Source organism: Malaclemys terrapin, chromosome 4, assembly GCF_027887155.1.
Source record: "Malaclemys terrapin pileata isolate rMalTer1 chromosome 4, rMalTer1.hap1, whole genome shotgun sequence".
NCBI lineage: Eukaryota > Metazoa > Chordata > Testudines > Emydidae > Malaclemys > Malaclemys terrapin.
Genome location: NC_071508.1, coordinates 66,973,460 through 66,982,913, shown reverse-complemented (window position 1 = coordinate 66,982,913; position 9,454 = coordinate 66,973,460).

Here is a 9,454-nt window from a genome sequence, read left to right as displayed (position 1 = left end):
GTTAGGCCGCCACTTGCTCTCTTCAGCCCGCGATTCAGCCCGCCACCTCTCCTCTCATTCATATTGCGCTTTTTTGCACTCTGACATTGACTGCCTCCACACATTCTGCTGTGCTCTGTCAGCATGGGAGGACATCTGGAGCTCCGAGAACATATCATCCCGAGTCTGCCGTTTTCTCCTTCTAATCTTCACTAGCCTCTATGAAGGAGAAACATTTGCAGCTGGTGGAGGAGAAGGGAGAGGTAGTTAAAAAAAGACACATTTTAGAGAACAATGGGTACACACTTTCACGCTAAATTTTGCTGTTCACATTACACAGCACATGTGCTTTCGTTACAAGGTCGCATTTTTCCTTATATTGAGGGCATGCCAGTTTGGTATGAGAGATCACTCACGCAGTGCCAGGCAACAGAATTCAGCTTGCAGGGAGCCATGCTAAGCCACAGTCTTTTGGCTTTTTTAACCTTCATAATGTGGGAATGGTTTCAAACAGTAGCATCCCCCATTTCCCATACCAAGCACCCGTTGGGTTGGCCATTTAAAATGGGTTTGCAATGTAAAAGGAGGGGCTGCGGTTTCCAGGTTAACATGCAGCACAAACCCAACTACCCCCCCCCCACACACACACACACACTTCTCTGGGATGATCACTTCGCCCCTCCCCACCACCGCGTGGCTAACAGCAGGGAACATTTCCGTTCAGCCGAGCAGGAACGGGCACCTCTGAAAGTCCCCTTAATAAAATCATCCCATTTCAACCACTCTCCTGAGGATAACAAAGAGAGATAAGGAATGGATGTTGTCTGCGTGCCAGCAAACACCGGGACCATATACTGCCATGCTTTGTTATGCAATGATTCCAGACTACGTGCTACTGGCCTGGCGTGGTAAAGTGTCCTACCATGGCAGATGGGATAAGGCAGCCTTCCCCAGAAACCTTTTGCAAAGGATTTGGGAGTACATGAAGGAGAGCTTTCTGGAGATGTCCCTGGAGGATTTCCACTCCATCCCCATACACGTTAACAGACTTTTCCAGTAGCTGTACTGGCCACGATTGCCAGGGCAAATTAATCATTAAACACACTTGCTTTTAAACCATGTGTAATATTTACAAAGGTAAAAAGAAGAACAGGAGTACTTGTGGCACCTTAGAGACTAACAAATTTATTAGAGCATAAGCTTTCGTGGACTACAGCCCACTTCTTCGGATGCTGTTACTCTGAAACTTGTCATTTACAAAGGTACACTCACCAGAGGTCCCTTGTGTGCCCTCAGGGTCTGAGAGCACACCTTGGGTGAGGTTGGGGGTTACTGGTTCCAGGTCCATAGTGAAACATATCCTGGCTGTTGGGGAAACTGGTTTCTCTGCTTCCTTGCTGTGAGCTATCTTCTTTGTCTTCATCATCTTCCTCGTAACCCAAACCTGCTTCCCTGTTGCATGATCCTCCATTGATAGAGTCAAAGCACACGGTTGGGGTAGTGGTGGCTGCACCCCCAGCTTCGCATGCAGCTCCACGTAGAAGTGGTATGTTTTCAGCTCTGCCCTGGACCTTCTGTTTGCCCCTCTGGCTTTGTGATAGGCTTGCCTTAGCTCCTTAATTTTCATGCAGCACTACTGTGCATCCCTCTTATGACCTCTGTCCTTCATGGCCTTTGAGACATTTTCTAATATTTTGCCACTTCGCTTACTGCTACGGAGTTCAGCTAGCACTGATTCATCTCCCCATTTGGCGAGCAGATCCCGTACCTCCCGTTCGGTCCATGCTGGAGCTCTTTTGTGATCCTGGGACTCCATCATGGTTACCTGTGCTGATGAGCTCTGCGTGGTCACCTGTGCTCTCCAGGCTGGGCAAACAGGAAATGAAATTCAAAAGTTCGCGGGGCTTTTCCTGTCTACTTGGTCAGTGCATCTGAGTTGAGAGTGCTGTCCAGAGCGGTCACAATGAAACACTGTGGGATAGCTCCCGGAGGCCAATAACGTTGAATTCTGTCCACACTACCCCAAATCCGACCCGCAAAGGCCGACTTTAGCGCTAATCCCCTCGTCAGCGGTGGAGTAAAGAAACCGGTTTAAAGGGCCCTTTAAGTCGAAAAAAAGGGCTTCGTTGTGTGGACATGTCCAGGCTTAATTCGATTTAACACTGCTAAATTTGACCTAAACTCTTAGTATAGACCAAGCCTAAGGACCAGCTATTGATTTTTATCATGCACAGAAGCTGTATATCAAATTCAGCACACATGCACACCGCCACTGTATATACAGCAATAACTGAAGGCTGAAAACATTGTGTTAACAAGGCAATTGAAACCTGCAAGTTAAATGAAACAATATCCCCTTATGGTAAGTAATTTTGTTGAAACTTCTCTACACAACTTCATTAGTTGATTCAGACCTACAATTATTAATATATTATGGCTGTGTGACTTGTACTGCAAATTCCACTTTCTTAAAACTAGTTTGTATCAATTGCTAGAAACCTCTAAGACAGAGTCAATTTCCCTTACATAAACAATATTTCCATTAGCAACAAAAATTGTTCCCTGAGATTTGTTACCCCAGCTGTATTTTATGAAGGATCTTTTAACTTTAGAAATACTTGAAGTCTGCAAAATCAGTTTGTGAAATTGCTTCCCTGCAAACTGAAATGGATGAAGGAGAAACAAATGATACTGGAGATAGTTTCTGTATTTTTTTTATTCCATGTATCCTGAATGAAATATTAATTGTTTGTGCTTTGAGTTTGGCATAATTTAGAATCAAATGGTTAATAAGTCACAACAATCTTTTGGAAGATTGCTTCCAAATAAACAATCTATAAAGTGAGAAGTAAATACATGGGATTTCTAAAATATTTTCTCGAAGAGATGTAAAACAGAGGTTCTGAACTCTTATGTTCCACAAAGATTCCTCCACCAGTTTTCATAAAGATAGGGGTGTGGTTCCCAGGACAGTAGCCCAATGTTAGCTCAGGGAAATTATTTGCCTACTTAAATTCCCTCTGCTCTTCTAATTGGAAGGAATATTCTCCTTCATTTGCTGCCTTAAACAGCATACAGCAACACTACACTACAGTTTAACAGCCAGTGCATTATTTTAGAGGTGGCTGCATTTCATTAGTGGATAAAATGATCCCTATATATTTTTAATCGACAACGCGTCTTGTGAGGCTTAATTATTTAGTGTCTGATCCATCAAGATACTAAGCACCAGTAGTACTTGGTGATTCAGGTGCTCAGCATATCTGTGGATCAAGTCCTTAAACTTTGGAGAGTATCAAGATCTGTGAATGAAAAGCACTATTGAAATGCAAAATATTATGCAAATCGTTATTTTTAAAATGAGTTGATCCCACATTTGAATTCCTGGGTAATAGTATTTTTCTATAGACTCAATATATGACTTCAAAGCAGCCCATTTATCTCAAAATTTACATTTTAATGACACTAGGCAGAAGGGCAGGGCTGCAATAAGTGTTCATTTTAGAAGGAATGAAAGCTTGGGACAGTGTGCTCCAGTGACAGAGCTCTGTCATGTTCTAGGCTATTTGCTTTGTTCAATCATGCCCCCCCCTTCCAAAAAGAGAGAGCCTGAAATGCTGATTGATTGGTTGGCAATGCACTCCTGTGTAAAGCACGGGTTTGAAGCGCCAATTCCTTACCAGCCTCTTTTGGATTTTGTTGAAGAGGAGCAGATTTTGATTGATTGAAAAAATATTTTTCGATGCTCTTAGTAGATGAGTCTTTTCTTTAGCAATGGGGTACCTTAATTATTTGTATCACAGTTTGGGAGTAAATAGCTTATGAATTACAGAAGTGAACTTTCTAGAAACTGTCAGAACTGTCAAGATGCTTTGGACAATTCTTTTTGGCAAACAGGCCAGTAATGGAAAGAGAATTCATTGCTTCCAATGATGGAAGCTAATTACATTTTCTATTATAACAATTTAGTCATAAACAAGCTACAGAACTCAAAATATATTGAGCCAGATCTTCTAGTGTGCCACTGTTTGTGCCACTTCAGAGGATGCTAAAGATGGCAGCCTTAGGGCAGTCTTGGGAGCTGCTATGGTGACTGTGTTCCACCCAATACCACCAGTTGTTGGCACAGAGGACATGACCAGGGAAAAGACAATTACCAAGGGTGTTGCCAAGCTCTGGCAATTCTGCCAGCTGCTAGAGAATGAGGCCTATTGATTTTACTAGTTAGTCTGTCCTTGGTAGATTCATTACTTTCCGTTTAAAATAGTAAACTATCCTGAAATATATAAAACTTAGCAGACTTTGTCAGTTTTCAGCACTTCATTGTTAAACCCTAGAAATGTGCAGCTGCATTCTCTGTCTGCCCTTGTTATAAGCTAGTTGAAAGTAGTTCACTACGTGCTTATTCTGTGCTAGTTTATGGGCAATAAGAACTAGAAGTATTCTGCATTGTAACACATCCCACGTAATTAAATAATAACTTTATCCAAGGGTTCTATGCTGCCTTTGAGCATCTGATTTACATTTTTTTTTCTCACCAGGCTGGTCCCAAGTGGATTAGAACTAGGAATACCCGTGCACTTACAGCAGGCATTGTTGGATTAATGAACAATTATTCTGAGTTATTCATTAGATTTCTTGCCTGTGAGACTGTCTTAATTAGCTAAATGCAAAAGATTTCCTATCAGTACGCAGAGATTTCTAAAACATCACAACAAAAATAAGATTAAAAGAACGTTAATCATGTTTGAATATCTAGGGAAGGAACAACAGACTGTTTGAGGTGCTTTTCTGCTTGAACTTTTCGTTCCATATAGTTTCACAGTTTATGTACAGTTTATGCAGAAAAACGGTGAGATGTGGTATAGCCTCTGATGAATTAGGGATATGAGAAATGAGATGGGCCCTCAGTGCCAATCCAAAAGAACAGTGCTCAAAGCAGGACTGATCCAATTGAAAACACGTGTTTTTGTAACATCTGTGCATAATTGAAAGTGGTGGGGGGGAAAAGAAGGCAGAAATCAATCATATCTAGCACTACCAAACATCACAATCTTCTCAGTGGAATAGAAAGAACCAATGTCCAATTTCTTACTTTGGTATTAAGCGTATCTATCTTTGCTTGTCTAGATTAATCACTGATCTAATCTCTGGGTACTTTTGAGTAGACAAGGTAAAATCATTTCTCTTCCTGTTCTGCATGAATATCTGTGCCCTGCCCATATTAAGGACTGGGGTGTGCATTCTGTTCTCATTTACACTCTTGAAAATCTCTAACTCTAGAGATCTGTGGCTTACTAGAATATTTAAGAGCACAATTTGGCCCATAATACTGGTACTGACCTAAATCTGATTTAATTCCTGTGGGGAGTAACTGGGAGTAAGGTGTGGGCATTGTGACAGGGTTGGGACTCACCACCTGGCGCCTCCTACTGGAGGTCTCAGGAATTAGCTCTGTCCAGTGGAGCGCCCCCCCTGGTGGTGTCCTGTCCGTCGTCTCACCCTCGGTTGGCGTGTCCAGACCCGCGTTGCTCCCAAGCTCGCAGTGTCCTCTTCGAGCCACTGCCCTCCGGCAGTGCCCCTTAGTCCATCGTAGCCCCCTACCAGAGGGAATCAATCAGCTGCCTCTCTCTGCATCCTGGCCAATGTGGCCAACTGCACCCTCAAAGTCACTCCCCTCTTGGCAGGGGGTTGGAGCAGCTCTAGACGGCTGCAAGGCAAGGGGGAAAGGGGGGGACCCAGACCCGCCCACTACTCTGGGTCCCAACCCAGGGACCCTCTAGTGGCAGGCGTCCTGCCCTTCTTCTCTCCCTCCATCTGTCCACATCCCTGGGCCGCTTCCCCTTTGGCCCCTAGCACCAGCTAGGCCCTTGCCTTCAGGGCCTGCAGCCTGACAGACTCCAGGCTGGAGTTACTTTCTGCTCGCTGTGCTGTCCCGGGTGCTAGTCTCCCAGCCTGGAGACAGACCTTCCCCTGTCAAAGGTCTGGGACAGACTGACTGCTCCTGTCCTTAGCAGCCTTCTTATAGGGCTGAGCCTGGCCCTGATTGGCTCCCTCCAATCTGGGCACTGATTGGCTCCCTATAAGGCCTTCCCTGATTGGCTCCCTGTCTGTGCAGGCCTACTGGCCTGCTGCAGCCCCAAATTCAGGGAGTGGAGCACCTGCCCCACTATAGCATGAATAGCTGAACTATAGACAGGCATTCACAAATGCTTGAATATTTTTATAGAATTTTACAAAATTTCCCAATATACTTGGGACGAAATTCTATGCCAACTTGCACCCTGTGCAAAACCACTGGTACTGCAGAGGGTGTAAGCCTATTCAGAATTTGGTGATTCATTAGGCCTGATTATTCCTCTCGTATATGGCTTTGAATTGGGAGTGATTCCACTGAGGACAGGCGTTGAACAGTCCTGTGAAGAGAATCAGGCCTGCGATTCTTAAGTACCAGTTCTGGCAGCTTCAGCTAATTTGACAGTCTCTCTGATAACCCATTTTCATTGTGTGAATATATAAGTAGTAAATGGTGCCAGAACTAGGGTACCAGCTGTATGCTTACAAATTCAGATGCCTGAATTCAGACAAATTTTAAAATCATGGCTGTTTATCAGGACTAAAATATGATACATTTAGTGTGGACTGAAAAGTTGTTGTTGGGTTGGAAGAATTTTATTAAATCTTATCAACTGACTAAATTAAGCCAAACAGATGTGGGGGAGGAGATCTCCATTATCAAACACTCTTTTTGGACAACAGTTCAGTTAAATATTACAGACCTCGTTGTCCAGTCCCTTGCACTTGTTCATAGTGATGTAAAACAATATTATTCTTTCTCCAAATGTTAAATGATTGTCTACTGAAACCTATATTGCGACTGGTTGGAAAACAAGGAAAAAATGTGATGTCAAAATTTAACAGCTTCTCAGAATTCAAATACTAGCAGACTTCCATCAAGCTCTAGACCCCAGAAGGGGTAAGGCAATGAAGGAGGACCTATAAATTCAAATAATCACCACTAGCTTTTCATGCTTCTAGGAATACTGTGAAAATGACTTCTTTCTAGACGGAGCCTGAAAATGCACATTTCTGTATTGTATTATTGGGCTTAAATTCAACCAGCGCTGTCCAGAGCACTGGTAAATACTTTCAAACCCACACGAGCCCCAGCGCATCCCCTGGAGTAGGAGCCCTGAGCCCTATCCCCTCCTGCGGGGGAGGAGCCCAGGTGCTCTGGGAAATATTCAGTGAGAATTTCAGCCCTGATTAAGTATAAAATTTCTCTATTGTTTCCCCCCCCACTTTATTCTCTGGACCTAATGAGTCAAATTCAACCCTGGAATTAAACTACTGGTCAAATATTTCTAATGTTATGTAAGTCTTTAGAGCTCTACAAAAACACACACACAAATCAAAATTAATAGAATCACTTTCTGGCTGGATTATTGGGGCTTGTTAAGGATTTTATGTTGTAGTGTCTATGACAAGTGATAGGAACTCCTCAATTTATGCTGAGAAATCTGGGCCTTTTAAATTGCAATTCTGAAATGCTGAGAAGCCACAGTGATTCAGAGGGCATAAATTTATTTTCCTTTGGACAGTGTTACTTATGGAAATTCTGTATCATTGGGGCCAGTGCAGTGCCGGATAGTCAAAAATCATTGCAGATGGCTGCCATAACTGGGGGTCAGTATGCTCCAAATGCTCTTTCAATTTCTATTTTACTGGTTATAAAAATTTGTTGCATTGCATGTGCAGAGAGAAGACCTAAAATGGAGAGTGACTTCTTTCTGTCTTTATTTTGTGACATGGACTTTGATCTTCAACAGCCAAGTACAGAATGAAGAGGAAGTATTAGATGGATATCCATTTAGAAATGCGTGTGTTGATTCCTAGTGGATGTGTGTGCACCTATCCTGGTTTGGTTCTGTGTACACTGAACAAAAACCATGTTCCTATGGCATGATGATGGAAAAAATGCTTAGGAAGGTTGGGAAGGTGTGACCAAATGCATACCTGAATTCATAAAGTACACACTTATGTAATCTTGGTACAAAATATGTCTTTGAAAAATAACTCAATGGTCAATAATATCATAGTGAAATGCATGTAGGAATATTATATGTAAAGTTATGAATTCCCCAATATGATCAAATCCTGCATCTTGACAGTGGGTTAGGGTTAGACTAGATGACCCTTCCGGTCCTTTCTAACACTATGGTGCTATGATTCCAAGGATGCTGGAACAACTTGTGTGGGGGGTGCTGAGAGCCATTGAACCCATCTGTAAACCCTATCTATGATGGAAACCACTGCAAGCCAGGGTGTGCTTCAGCACCCCCCTGCACCGCTACTTCCAGCACCTATGTATGTCGTTAGCACATGTTATTAGCACCCAAGCAGCTCTGACTATGCAGAAGGCATTAAACATGTCTATCCTAAATAAGGAAATGTGGGTTTACCTCACTTTACATATAAGCAGTAAACATGGTCCTTGGGACAGCAAGACTGGGTAAATGGGTTTCTCAAAGACAAGGGACAAGCTGACACCTCTAGCCAGGTGTCAGAATTGATTGGCAGACACCGGTCACGTGGCCATTCTTTAGCAATGAAGGGGGGCAAAAACAGGTTGATCTGCATTCTAGCAAGCAACAACATAGAACTTCTTTCACTGTGAGCCTCCAAGTCTCTGTCATTACAGAAGGAAAAAACTTTTTTCAGGGGTAATCTCCAGCATAATGCATTTCAGAGGGTGAATGGACTATTAAAGCGAGTGGCAAAAACACTCCAGCTTCTCTCTTTTTCTCCCTCTCTCTTTCACTTAAGAAGACAAAGGAACAGCCCTTTGACGTTTGGGGGTGGTACTGACCTGAGAATTTGGGAACATGCGGCAAAGATTTTTACCTTGAACCAAATTTAGTTTGCTAAATTTAAGCTACTAGAAAGCATTTTATCTTCTTTCTCTGGTAACTTGTTCTTAAAACTTAACTCTTAAAATCTCTATTTGTAGTTAAATAAACTTGTTTTGTTTTTTTAATTAAAACTCAGCCTTTGTTGTATTTAAAATGAACTATTTGGTAATTCTAGGTAAAGTAACAAACTGTTGCATATTCAACCCTTACAGGGACAACAGACCTATAATATCTGAACTGTCCAAGAAGGCTGGACAGTGCAGGATCCATATTTGGGGAAAACTTGGAGTGAGGTATGTTGGGGTCACCCTGCAAGTAGTAGTCAAGGCTTCTGGAACCCAGAATGTCACTGGTGTATTGTCAACAGGCTGCTGGGGTTAGAGCTGCTGGACTAGGGTTGTGGTCGAGCAGGTGTGACCTGCATGCTGTTTGAGAGAGGCCCAGATTGTGACCCACAGCAAAGCATTGTGAGGCACCTAACGTTGTGGACCAGGTGATAAGACAGCCTCTCATTGGTCTATATTGCACCCTGGAATGTGACAGAAGGATATTGATTCTCTTCT